The sequence below is a fragment of the Chrysochloris asiatica genome, unplaced genomic scaffold, assembly GCF_000296735.1.
Source record: "Chrysochloris asiatica unplaced genomic scaffold, ChrAsi1.0 scaffold00145, whole genome shotgun sequence".
Lineage (NCBI taxonomy): Eukaryota > Metazoa > Chordata > Mammalia > Afrosoricida > Chrysochloridae > Chrysochloris > Chrysochloris asiatica.
The window spans coordinates 4,797,880-4,812,666 of record NW_006408663.1 but is presented as its reverse complement, the minus strand read 5'-3'; the positions used below and the strand labels follow the sequence as shown (position 1 = coordinate 4,812,666).

Here is a 14,787-nt window from a genome sequence, read left to right as displayed (position 1 = left end):
TATATATATACACACACACACACACACACACACACACACACACACACACATTTTTTTTTTTTAAAGGAGGTTAAGATACATTGCAACTCACAAACCACCATGCATCTGTCAGTCTGTTGTACTGTGGTGGCTTGTGAGTTGCTGTGATTCTGAGAGCTATGCCACCAGTATTTTAAATACCAGCAGGGTCACCCATAGTGAACAGGTTTCAGATGAGCTTCTAGACAAAGACAGACTAGGAAGAAGGAGTGATGAACTACTTCTGAATATTTAGTCACTGAAAACCTTATGAATAGCCGAGAAACACTGTCAGATATAGTGCCGGAAAATGAGCCTCTCAGGTTGGAAGACACTCCAAATGCAAATGGGGAAGAGCTGCCTCCTCAAAGTAGTGTTGACCGTGATGATGCAAATGGAATAAAGACCATGGGAGGAAAGCCCACGAGACCTTCACATGCTGATGGGCACAACTCAAAATGAAGAGAAATAGCTGTAACATCCATTAATAATGAGAATATGGAATGTACGAAGGATGAATCTAGGAAAATTGGAAATGGTCAAAAATGAAATGGAATGCATAAACATCGATATCCTAGGCATCAGTGAGCTGAAATGGACTGGTATTGGCTATTTTGAATCTGACAACCACAAGGTTTACTATGCTGGGAATGACAAATTGAAGGGGAATGGTGTTGTATTCATCATCAAAAAGAACATATGAAGATCAGTCATGAGGTACAACGCTGTCTGTGATAGGAAAATATCCATCTGCATACAAAGAAAATAGTTAATACTAGTATTATTCATATTTATGCACTAACTGCTAAAGCCAGTGAGGATGAAACAGGAAAATTCTACCAACTTATCAATCTGAAATTGATCAAACATGCAATCAAGATGTATTGAACATTAGTGGTGATTGGAATGCAAAGGTTGGGAGCAAAGAGGAAGGATCAGTAGTTGGAAAATATGGCCATGGTGATAGAAATGATTCTGGAGATAACATGATAGAATTCTGCAAAATCAACGATTTCATGGAGGGGATTGTAACCATGGCAATGAGACGATATACGATACAATGAATGTAAAACTAATGTTCTCCCATGTAAACTATCACATAATTCACAATAAAACATTTAAGAAAAAAAAAGAATAGACCATATTATCTTCCAAATTTAAAAAAAAAGAAACCAAATGACATATTTCATTAGGTTGTTGTTGTTGTTGTTATGTGCCGTGGAGTCGATTCCGACTCATAGGGAGCCTACACAGGGTTTCCGAGGCTGTAAATCTTTACAGGAGCAGACCGACTCATCTTTCTCCTGCGGAACCGCTGGTAGTTTCGAACTGCTGACCCTCCGGCTTGCAGCCCAATTCGTAAACACTATGCTACCAGAGCTCCTAGCCATCTTAAAAGTGTTCAGGAGTGAAGGGTCAATTTGCAGACTAAGGTGCACATGACTCAAGTCATGGTATTTTCAATAGCCTCATATACACATGAAAATTGGAAAATGAAAAAGAAAGATAAGAGAAGAATAATATTGACTGTCCACAGATCACAAGAAGAATAAACACATCTGTCTTGAATGAAGTACAGCCAGAATGTCCCTTAGAAGTGTACTTGGGACAATTTGTCAGAAAGGACCAGTCCCTTGGTAAAATGGGAGTTTCAACAAAAATGTGAAAGACCCCCTATGAGACAGATTGACACAGTGGCTACAACTATGGGCTCAAACATTAGCATACTTGTGAGGATGGCACAGGACTGGACAGGACAGTGTTTTCTATCAACACTCACGGAAGCAGCAGTCAAGAAATCAAACGATGTATTGTATTAGAAAATCTGCTGCACAAGACCTTTTTAAAGAGTTGAAGAGCAAAGATGTCAGCTTGAGGACTAAGGTGTGCCTGACCCAAGCCATGGTATTTTCAATAACCTCATATGCATGAGAAAGCTGGACAGTGAATAAGGAAGACCGTAGAATAATTGATGCTTTTGAGTTATGGTGTTGGAGGAGAATATTGAAATTGCCATGAGCTGCCAAAAAGCCAACAGATCTGTGTTGGACAAGTACAGCCTGAGTACTCCTTGGAGGCCAGGATGGCCAAACTTCATCTCTCCTACTTCGGACATGTTGTCAGGAGGGACCAGTCACTGGAGAGGCATATCATGTTTGGTAACGTGGTGGGTCAGAGAAAGAGAATAAGACCCCCAGTGAAATGGATTGGCAAAGTGGAAGCATCAATGGGCTCCAGCGTGGCAACAATAGTGAGTTTGGCCCAGGATCGGGCAGTGTTTTGTTCTGCTGTGCATAAGGTCGCTATGAGTCGGTACCGACTCGATGGCACCGAAGAAGAACAACACAACAGAGTCACTATGAGTCAGAACTGACTCACTGGCACTTAACAACCACTACCAACAATTATGTACCAGGCACTATGCAAAGGATTTTAAACACAACGGCTCAAAATTCTAGATAGGTATTATTATTACCATTTTTTGTATTGGCAAGGAAATTGATGCATATAAAGGTTAAATGAGATATCCGAAATTAACTAGTGAAGTTAACATAGACTAACATGTAACTCACTATACTACCAGGGCTCCCTTTCAAATAATAGCAACATAATTTATAACATATGTAATAAATTTCTTTTACCAAAACTCAAGATTATAAAAGCCTCTTATCAAGGAAAAAAAATAATAACGGGAATCTAAATCTGTCAGGATTCCTGGTATGGCAGTGTAGGAGAAATAGTTGACTGTGAACCAAAGGTCGGTGGTTTGGCACTTCAAATCCATCAGCTTCTCTTTGGTACCTCTATACAGGGTCACTGTGAGTTGGAACCAACTTGATGGCACTTAACAACAATGTCAACAAATCTGTCAGTAATTTATAATTTAAATGCATGAAATAGCCTGAGGAAATTATAGTAAGTGTACGTCCAAGAATGAGTTATAAACATGGGAATACTTTTCAAACACCTATTTAATCTCCATTTAAACATATTATTTTGAAATGATAATGAAATAGAACTTAAAATACATTACCACATCATTTATAAAACTAGGCCTCTGATACACTTAAGAATCATGTCTTAAAAGACTATAAAGCTGTTGTTAATATTGAATATATATTTCAAATATACTATTTTGTTCATTCTTTACAGGTTAAAAAACAATCACTAAAGCAAACTTTATCTTACAATGTAATGGTTGGGTTTATTGGCAAACCTAAAATAATGCATATGATCAATCTTAACTTAATTATTTTGAATCACAAACAATTAATAAATCATGTTTGAAGTACACTGACCATAATCAGTGTATTCTGGAATAAGTCCAGGGGATCATTAATCAAAACAAGCAGTAAGGAAAGTGAGAGCCAGCCTGAACAGTTAGGTAAACACAGAGTAAAGCTAATAGAAACCTATCTTGGTTTAAAACCACCACTGTGTTTACATTTGAAACAAAGATAAACATTATGATAAAATTAAAGTTATGTAAGAAATGAGGTTTGCTCATGATGACAAAAATAAATATATAGCAATTACACATTCATTTCATGTCCCTAACTTGACACTAACGGGGTTTAAAGTTCAGTCACTAAAAATCTTCAAGTTAAAATTTGAATATGATGAATTATATTATCCATATAAACTATACAGGATAAGAATTATTAAATTTAAGTGCTTAACACAGTGCCTAACACTCAATTATCAAACAAATTTTGTATTACTATTATTTTTGAAGTAGTATCAAAAAGTACTTAAGTATTGCGGTCTTTGGAATAAGACGTACAGTCAAGATATATATCTTCTTTAGATTTGAGTTTGTGATTTGTAAAATGGTACACCTACTCCTCACTTATTAACTTTCTCATTCTTTGACATTTTTGACAACAGTAAAATATCAACTATCCAATTATTTTGTGCATTAAAAAAGTACATCCGGCAGCAAATGTCAAGGTGACAGTAACTTTGGTTACAGTGGTTAAGGTTTATGTCAACTTCGCCGGCTTTACTATTATTCTCAGTGGTTTGGCAGTTAGGTAATGAGGTAATTTAACAGTTATGTAATGATGTAGTCCTCCTCCAATTTGTGATCTGATGTGGTCATCCTCCATTTTCACAGAACGCTGACTTTTACATAATGATCTGGTCTTTGAACCTAATCATATCAGTAAGTGAGGAATAGGTGTAAAGTTTAATGAGATGTTATATATAAAGGACTTGGCTCAGTTTGTAGGACAAAGTAAATACTGAATGAATTTTAAATATCACCATTATTATTGACCAGTTTAATCATGCATGTAGATAAAAAAGTTCATTGACAAAGTTTAAACAGAAAACAACAAACTAGGAAAAACAAACACAATAATTTCAGATAGGTGTACTTATAAAGATATGAGACAAAGATCTTCATTAAAAATGGATAAGTAAATGAATAAGCAATACAAACAGAGATGAAATGCCAATGCTGAATAAATATTTGAGAAACATACCTCATTAATTGAAAAATAAACTGAGACAATGAGATATCATTCACCGATTACATGAATACCATGATTTGGAAATGACTAAAATGAATTGAAAAATAAAAGAACTAATAGAAGACACTGCTCATGAAAGTTTTTAATCACTGTAGTCTTTGTAGAGTAAATTTGGCAAATATAACTAAGGACTAATACGTACATGCCCTTTGAGCAACTAATTCTACTTCGGAAATTTATTGTAATAAATTATCTGTCCTACAAGGTGGATTCCTAAACTCATCTGCTAGTTTGCCCTACTATGGTGCTTTGTTTGTTGCTGTGATGCTAGAGAATGTGCAAACAGTATTTGAAATACCAGGAGGGTGACCAATGATGGACAGGTTTCAGCTGAGCTCCCAGACTAAGACAGACTAGGAAGGAGAGAAAGACTATTTCTGAGTGTTTTGCCACTGAAAATCTTACAATTAGCAGCGGACAATTGTCAGCTATAGGGCCAGAAGATGAGTTCCTCAGGTTAGAAAGGCACTGAAAATATTTAAAGGGAAGAGTTTCTTCCTCAAAAGTAGAGATGACTATTATGATGTGACCGTAGTAAAGCTTTCTGAACGTTCATTTGATGATGGGGAACAACTTCTGATGAGGAAAAACTGCTGTAAAGATAAAATAACAATCAGGACATGGAATGTACAAAGTGTAACTCTAGGAAAATAAGAAGTTGCCCAAAATAAAATGGAAGCATATAGAATGATATCTGATGCATTAGTAAGTCGAAATTGATTGATATTGGTCATTTCGAAACAGATAATCATAAGGTTTACTATGCCAGGATTGACAAATAGAAGGAAAACGGCATCATACTAATCATCAAAAAGAACATTTCAAGATCTATATAAAAGTACAATGCTGTCGGCAATATGGTAATACCAACACCCCAACAAGAAAGACCAATTAATACCACTATTATTCAAATTTATGCACCAATCACTAAAGTCAGGGAGGATGGAAAATGAAGAATTCTGCTGACTTCTTCCTCCGTCCGTCATCTGTCAGGTTGTCATACAAAGGTGGCTTGGGTGTTGCTGTGATGTTATAAGCTATGCCATCGGTATTTTAAATACCAGCAGGGTGACCCAAGGTGGAAAGGTTTTAGCTGAGCTTCCAGACTAAAACAGACTAGGAATAAGGAGAGGTGGTCTACTTCTGAATTTTTAGTAACCGACAACCTTATGAATATCAGTGGAACATTATCAGATATAGTGGGGAAGATAAAACTATCATGAATAGTATTAGAATATTGTCAGATATAGTGCCAGATGATGAGACCCTCATGTTGGAAAGCACTCAAAATACAACTGGGGAAGAGCTGCCTCCTCCAAGTAGAGTTGATCATGATGACATGGAAGGAGTTAAGCTTTCAGGACCTTCATTCGCTGAAGGGTTACAACTCAAAATGAGGAGAAACAGCTGTAAACATCCATTAATAATTGTAACACAGGATGTACAAAGTATGAACCTGGCAAAACTGGAAGTTGTCAAATATTAAATGGAATACATATCCTACATATTAGGGAGCTGAAATGAACTGGTATTAGCAATTCTGAATGGGACAAATATATGGTTTACTATGCTGGAAACAACAAATTCAAGAGGATGGTGTAGCATTCATCATCAAAAAGAACATTTCAAAATCTATCTTGAAATACAATGGTGTCTGTGATAGGGAAATAGCCATATACATACAAGGAAAGCCAGTTAATACCACTATTTTTCAAATAAACGCATCAAGGACTAAAGCAAGTGAAGGTGAAATTGAAGAAGTCTATCAACATCTTTAGTTTGAAATTGACCAAAGATGCAAACTAAATGAAATAATGATTACTGGTAAATAGTTACTTGTATTTTCAACGCAAAATATTTTCACGGGTTTTTTTGTTTTTTGTTTTGTTTTTATCTTGCACTCAAGATGATGGTAAAGTGTTCCTTGGGAGGAGGTGGGGTGCAATATTGGTGTGGAACTGCAGGATAAGCACTGGATAGTTAATTTCAGTGTTTCAATCCTATCAGCTGCTCTTCAGAAAATCTATGCAGGGTTGCTATGAGTTGGAATCGACTCGATGACACTAGACATCAACATTAATGTGCTCTGGTCACTAAATTGTCTTAGAAAATGACCCTGCTGATTGCCTCAGTAGTAGGTTTATGCAGAGTAAGTATAGGGAGACCCCATATATACGTCAAACTATTTTTCTTGTGATTAATCTAACACCAATATAATTATGGCTGAAAGATATTTTAAGTCATTAATATGTAAGAATGCCAATAGCTCACATTCTAAATTAGTGTCTGCCAGAATACTATCATTTGGATAGTTATTAAATCTTTTTTTTTTATTTTCTTGTTTTGGGGACAGTGGCAGATTGCATGAAAGTGTTATGAGTAAGTACATTTGAAAAATCATAATTATACAAAATCAAATCTATTATACTGTGAGGTTTATTAGAGCCCTGAATATATAAATTGTGAAGGTTTTTTCTTTTGATTTTTAAAGGGCACTTGGGAGGTGTATGCACATGTTCTAGTGTTGTTGTTGTTGTTGTCAGGTGCCATCGAGTCGGAACCAACTCATAGTGACCCCAAGTACAGCAGAAAGAAACAATGTCTGACCCTGGGCCTACGCCACCGCTGCTGCCACACTTGACGCCATCAATGATGTCACCTGGCTGATCCATCTCATTGGGGGTCTTCCTCTTTTTCTCTGACCCTCCACCTTACCCAGCATGACATCCTTCTCTAGTGACTGTTCCCTCCTGACAATATGTCCAAAGTATGAGAGACAAAGCTTAGCCATCCTGGCCCTCAAGGAGCACTCTGGCTGCACTTCTTCCACAACAGATCTATTGGTTCTTTTGGCAGTCCATGATACTTTTAGTATTCTCCTCCAACACCACAACAACAAGGCATCAATTCTTCTATGATCTTCCTTATTCACTGTCCAGGTTTCACATCCATATGAGGTTATTGAAAATACCATGGCTTGGGTCAGGTGCACCTTAGTCCTCAAGCTGACATCTCTGCTCTTCAACACTTTAAAAAGTTCCTGTGCAGCAGATTTGCCCAATGCAATATGTCGTCTGATCTCTTGACTGCTGCTTCCACGAATGTTGATTGTTGATCCAAAAAGAATGAAGTCCTTGACAACTTCAATCTTTTCTCCATTGATAAGAATGTTGTTTATTGGTCCAGTGGTGAGGATTTTTGTTTTCCTGACATTGAGATGCAACCCATACTGAAGGTTGTGTTCTTTGATCTTCATCAGTAAATGTTTCAAGTCCTCTTCACTTTCAGCAAGCAAGGTTGTATCATCTGTGTATCGCAGATTGTTAATGAGTCTTCCTCCAATCTTGACACCATGTTTTTCTTCATAGAACCCAGCTTCTCGTATTATTTGCTCAGCATACAGGTTGAATAAGTATGGTGAAAGAACATAACCTTGTCACACACCTTTCCCAATTTTAAAACATTCAGTGTTCCCATGCTCTGTTCGAACTGCTTCTTGGTCCAGGTACAGATTCTTTAGAAGTACAATTAAGTGTTCTGGAATACTCATACTTCTCAATGTTGTCCATAGCTTGTCATGATCCACGCAATCGAAAGCCTTTGTGTAGTCAATAAAGCATAGGTAAACATCTTTCTGATATTCTCTGCTTTCAGCCAAGATCCATCAGACATCAGCAATGATATCTCTCGTTCCACGGCCTCTTCTGAATCCAGCTTGAACCTCTGGAAGTTCTCTGTCAATGTATGATTGTAGCCATTTCTGTATTACCTATAGCAAAACTTTACTTGCTTGAGATATCAAAGAGATTGTCCGATGATTTCCGCATTCTGTTGGGTCACCTCTCTTTGGAAAGGGCACAAAATATGGATCTCTTCCAATCAGTCGGCCAGATAATTGTCTTCCAAATTTCTTGGCAGAGATGAGTGAGTGCCTCTTGTGCTGCCTCACTTTCTTGAAAGATTTCAATTTTCATTCCATCAATTCCTGGTGCTTTGTTCTTTGCCAACTCTTTCAATGCACTTTGGACTTCCTCCCTTGAGTATCATTGGCTCTTGTTTATATGGTACCTCGTGAAATGTTTGAACATGTAGTCAGCATTTTCTGAACATATTTGAATAAGGAACCCCCTCTAGGGTACATTCACCACCTACTTGTCAGTTTGTTATACTGTGATGGTTTGTATGTTTCTATGATGCTGGAAGTTTTGCTATCAATATTTCAAATACTAGCAGGGACACGCATGATGAAAAGGTTTCAGCGTAGCTTTCAGACTCAGACAGACTAGGAAGATTTGGTGATCTACTTCAGAAAATTAAGCCAAAGAAACTCTTATAGATCATAACAGAGAACTTGCTTGCTTCGGATATAGCATTAAAACCAGGTATAAAATCCAGGTCACTGGGTCAATTCTGACTACTAGAGACCATACATAGGGTCTCTGCAATTGTAAATCTTTACAGGAGCAGACAAACTCATCTTTTTCTGTGGAGTGGCTGGTGGATTTGAACCGGCAACCCTATGGTTAGCAGGCAGCACATGACTCACACAATATGACCAGAATTTCCTGGGTAGTCAACAGGAGGCATGAATAAGGAAGACAGTAGAAGAATGAATGCATTTGAGCTATGGTGTGGAGAAGAATATTTAAAATGCCAAGGACTGCTAAAAGAACAAACAAATCTGTGTTGGAAGAAGTACAGCCAGAATGCTTCTTGGAAGCCAGGATGGACAGAATTCATGTCTCATACTTTGGAGGGAACAGTCCTTAGAGAAGGATAGCATGATTGATAATGTGAAGGGCTAGAAAAAAGAGGAACACCCCCAATGAGATGGATTGGCCAAGTAGCAGCAGCAATGGGCTTAAACATAACAATGATTGAGAGGCTGGCACAGGACCGGGCAGTGTTTTGTTCTGTTGTGAACAGGCTCGCTGTCAGTCGGTACTGACTTGACGGCACCTAACAACAACAACAAAGCATCCCTGTATAGGGTTTTGTAGCTAAAAATCTTTGCAAGACCACATAAGCCTCATATTTATACTGCAGAGCAACTGATGGGCTCAAACTGCTGACCTTGTGGTTTGAAGTCCAATGTTTAGCCTACAGTGTTCCTCATTAAGATTTATGTGGTTGAACTTTAGGTTTGACTCTCTTCTTGGTCATCTCTCCTGAGCTCTGGAGTCCTAATACTGAGACAACGTGATAATTTTCCATGACAAAGTTCTTATTGGCTAAGTCATGTTCAACCATTTCAAGAGGTTCCATATGATCAAGAAACAACTGTACTGAAGTAAGAAATCTAGCTGCACTGAAAAGACACTAACCAAAAAATAAGGCTCTGGGAATCGATGGAAAACAAATTGAAATTTTTCAACAAACTGATGTAGCACCGGAGGCACTCACTTATATATGCCAAAACATTTGGAAGACAGCTACATGGCCAGCAGATTGGGAAAGATCCATATTTGTGCCCATTCCAAAGAAAGGTGACCCAATGGAATGTGAAATCATCTAACAATTTCATTAATATCACATGCAACTTCTTCTTTTACACTCGGGATTTCAACTAATACTATTAATATAAAGTACAGAAATATGAAAGTAATTTTATAATTTCCGTACTCACTGACAGCTGGTAAGTTTTGTTTAATATATGGAATCAAAATGACATACCAAACAACTCTATAAATCAAAATTTCAAGCGATGCAAGATAGCAAATAGCCAGGAATGTACGGCATATGGTGATGGTGAATAATAACTCTTAGTGTTGACGCTAGTTGACAGAACAGGACGAGTGTTCCCAAAACACAGTCATATTGTATTGATTAGTTACACTAAAATTTTTAATGAATATTTATCAATATATACCAGATTCAAAGATTTTAGAGTCTAAGTAAAAGCAGGAAATCATCAAAGATCTAAAAATATTTCTGTAATAAGCATTTTAATTTATTAAAAAGAGGAAAATGGCAATACTACCCTGCACTTCAGGACTGCTAACACATGCCCATATAAGCTATTATCCCTGTGAGCACTCTACATAAGTTTCAGTATGTTTTCAATTTTCTAGTTTCCTGTGCTACAAAGGGATGAAAGTTTTATTATTAGCAAATAAAGCAGTACCACATCAAGCTGTTTTAAAGCACAGTATAAAAAAAAAACCTTAAGTATAATGATGTTGTTGTTGTTGTTAAGTGCTATAGAGTTGGTTCTGACCCATCGCAACCCTGCTTAGGGTTTCCGAAGAGCAACTGGTGAGCTTGAACCGCCGAGCTTGTGGTTCAAACCAACTTTGCAGTCCAATGCATTAGTAACAGTGCTACACCAGGACTCCAAATAATAAATAATATTGTTGTTGTTGTTATGTGTCGTCAAGTCAATTCCTACTCATAGTGACCATGTACAGGGTTTCCAAAGGGCAGCTGATGAGCTTGAACCACTGACTTTACAGTTCAAACGACTTTGTAATCTAATGCATTAGTCCACAGCGCCACACCAGATATTAGACATACTTAAACCATTATATATAAGAAGATATAATAATTACAAAATATCAGAATTTTCTAATCAAACCGATATTTTGATAACTTTCAAGATTAAACTGATCAAACACTGAATCAAGATGGATTGATATTCACTAGTGACTAGAATGGGAAAGCTGGCAACAAAGAATATGGATTAGTACTTAGAAAATAAAGATTCATTGGTAGAAATCATGCTGGAGATCACATGACAGAATTTTGCAAGACAAATGACTTATTTATGGCAAATACCACTTTTCAACAACATAAAAGGCAATTTTGCAAGTGGATCTTGCCAGATGGAACCCACAGGAATCAAACTGATGACAAATGTGGGAAGAAACGATGGCACAGCTCCATGTCATCAGCTAAAACAAGGCTGAGGAATAAACCATCAATAGCTTATGTGCAAGTTCAGGCTGAAGCTGGAGAAAATCAAAATAAGCCCATGAGGGTCAAAATACAGCCTTGAGTATATCCCATATGAATTTAGAGATCATCTCAAGAACAGACTTGAGAGTCCTTGAGAAACGCCAGAGACACCTGGGGCCCTGCCAGGCCACAGATCCCGCTCAGCGTCCAGAACCTGGAGCAGGTCCGGCAGTGGAGCTGCACAAAAGCACCATGCAGGTCACTCTGAAGAGCATCCAGCAACAGACCTTCAAAATCGATATCGACCCCAAGGAGACGGTGAAAGTGTTGAAGGAGAAAATTGAATCTGAAAAGGGAAACGATGCTTTTCTGGTAGCAGGCCAAAAATTAATTTATGCAGGCAAAATCCTCAATGATGATACTGCTCTCAAAGAATATAAAATTGATGAGAAAAACGTTGTGGTGGTTATGGTGACAAAACCCAAAGCAGTGACAACACCAGCAGCAGCTGTAACTCAGCAATCAAATGCCACCACTACTGCAGTTAGCTCCTCTACAGTAGCAGCTGTGGCACAGGCCCTGGCCCCGGCCCCTGCTTTGGCTCCTAATTCCACACCTACGTCCATCACTCCAGCATCAACAGCAGCATCTTCTAAGCCTGCACCTGCTAGTGCAACTAAAGAAGAGAAACCTGTAGAAATACCAATGACTACTAGTCCAACATCAACTGACAGTACATCAGGAGATTCTTCTCGGTCAAACCTTTATGAAGATGCAACAAGTGCACTTGTGACTGGTCAGTCCTATGAGATTATGGTAACCAAAATCATGTCATTGGGCTATGAACGAGAACAAGTTATTGCAGCCCCAAGAGCTAGTTTCAACAACCGTGACTGAGCAGTGGAGTATCATTTAATGGGCATTCCTGGAGTTAGAGAAAGTCAGGCTGTGGTTGACCGTCCTCAGGCAGCTAGTACTGGGGCACCTCAGTCTTCAGCAGTGGCTACAGCTGCAGCAACTACTACAGCAACAACTACATCAACAAGTTCTGGAGGACGTCCCCTTGAATTTTTACGGAATCAGCCTCAGTTCCAACAGATGAGACAAATTATTCAACAGAATTCTTCCCTGCTTCCAGAATTGCTACAACAGATAGGTCCAGAAAATCCTCAATTACTATAGCAAATTAGCCAACACCAGGAGCATTTTATTCAGATGTTAAATGAACCAGTTCAAGAAGCTGGTGGTCAAGGAGAAAGAGGAGGTGGAGGTGGCAGTAGAGGAATTGCAGAAGCTGGAAGTGGTCATATGAACTACATTCAAGTAACGGCTCAGGAAAAAGAAGCTATAGAAAGGTTAAAGGCACTAGGATTTCTTGAAGGACTTGTGATACAAGCATATTTTGTTTGTGAGAAAAATGAGAATTTGGCCACCAATTTTCTTCTACAACAAAATTTTGATGAAGATTGAAAGAAAAATTTTTTTTCTTTTAATCTCACACTTCACACCACTGTATTACACTAACTTTGTTCTGTGGATTGTCTTAGATGATTTGGGCTCATATCCACAATATTTGGTATAAGGTAGTGGACTGTTGGGGTGAGGAGGGAGGGATATAGGATATAGGGCAGGGATAAGTACAATGCATGTCTACTTAAATTTGCAGATGCTGCAAATCCACACAATGTGTAAAATACTGTACAACCAAAAATCAGCTTTTGCAGGTCTTTATTTCTGCTATAAAACAGCAGGTAACTTTTCCTAGGCTTCACCCTTTTTAATGTCAGAGATCCAGAAATTTAGTGTAATGCCCTGCTTTGTATTTCTTTGTCTTAACATTGGTTTCAGAAAGAATCTTTGCTACCTAGAATCTACAGTCTCTATTTCATGATAACACTGGATAATAGCTTTATGGAATTGAAAATTTTTTTGGAGCAACTGCAAACAGAAATGCCAAATTATTGATGGTTATTGTTGCTGCTTCAAATAAGCATACAGTTAATGTGTAAGGAAGCACATTCTCTCATGTTAAATACTTGGGGGCAGGGAGAGAGGGGAATCTTTGCTTAAAATGAAAATAATTACTGCTATTTTAAAATTTCTTGATCATTGAATGTGCGACTCTTCTAACATAATTTGAGATGCTGTACAAGTATAGGCAGAGTTATTTTCCTGTTTATATTTTGTTTGTTTGTTTGTTTGTGTGTGGGGAGTGATAGGTGTTTAATTATTGTTTACTTCATTGTTACATTGCAGTAAAAGTTTTCAAACAACAACAACAACAAAAAGAACAGACTTGAGACACTGAATACTAATGACACAGAACCAGAGAAGCTATGGGTCGACTCTAAGATTATCACATATGAAGAAAGCAAAAGGTCATTAAAAGGACAGGAAATAAAGAAATACTAAAATGGATGTCAAAAGAGAATGTGAAGAACAAACAAAATGGCAAATCGGGTGGAAGTGCAGTAAGGAGCTCCGCCGGCAACAACATAGAATACCCGACCAAGCAGGCTCAGCGGATGGTGCCAGAACTCTGAACCACATATAAAGGAATATTTAGAAGGTTGGAAGGCTTACAGCTGGGGGAATTTGTGACAGAAGCAAGAAATCCATTGCTTTCTAGTTCAGGACACTCAGCTACTACAGGTGCTGACATCTTGGGTGAGACCAAGCAGGGGAAGGATCGGAGCAGCCACAGATGCCTGGCAGAATCATGGAGATAAAGGTGTGGACATTCTTTTCTTTTGGTATCTGTTCATTGGTCCCTTGCTGTATGTGCACCTCCATTCTGGTGACTATACAGGCGCCTGAGCTAGTGGACACCCCAGACCCATCCTCGAAGGGTTCTACTATGCATACGCACAGATCACCTCAAAATTTAAAGAGACAGTTTCAAATTAAAACCAAACGGCCACAGCCAGCCCTAAACTGTTTATAACTAGAAAAACGGCCTGAACGGGGATTGTGGAGCAGGATAAGCAGGCAAAAAAGGAAATAGGCCAAAAATTAAATCCTAAGTTACGTCAAAATGACCAACAGTGGCATCTTGAAACTTCTCAAGAAGAAGAGTGAAAAGGGAAGCCCATTTCCTGATCACATCTACCTAGAGGCGATCAGAAAGCATAAAACATAACAAAATACATACCCATCTATGTATTAAAGACATAAATATGCCCCAAAATATGCCCTAAATATGCCCCAAAACTAGAAGCAGACTACCATAACTGCACATAGATAAAGTGATGGAGGCAAAGGAGCTGGAAGTAGACATACACTCCATACTGGAAGATGGGCAGGCTTTGGAAATGCCGGAGAAGGAATTCAGAAAAATGAT

General features: G+C 38.1%; 1 protein-coding gene and 1 pseudogene across 1 annotated transcript in view; one reads left to right on the top strand and one right to left on the bottom strand.

Annotated features, from left to right (window-relative positions):
- The window catches only part of XRCC4 (X-ray repair complementing defective repair in Chinese hamster cells 4), a 313,461-nt gene that overhangs the window by 117,970 nt on the left and 180,704 nt on the right, over positions 1-14,787 (bottom strand). The gene's annotated exons all lie outside the window — the stretch shown is intronic.
- LOC102832932 lies at positions 11,700-12,917 on the top strand (annotated as a pseudogene).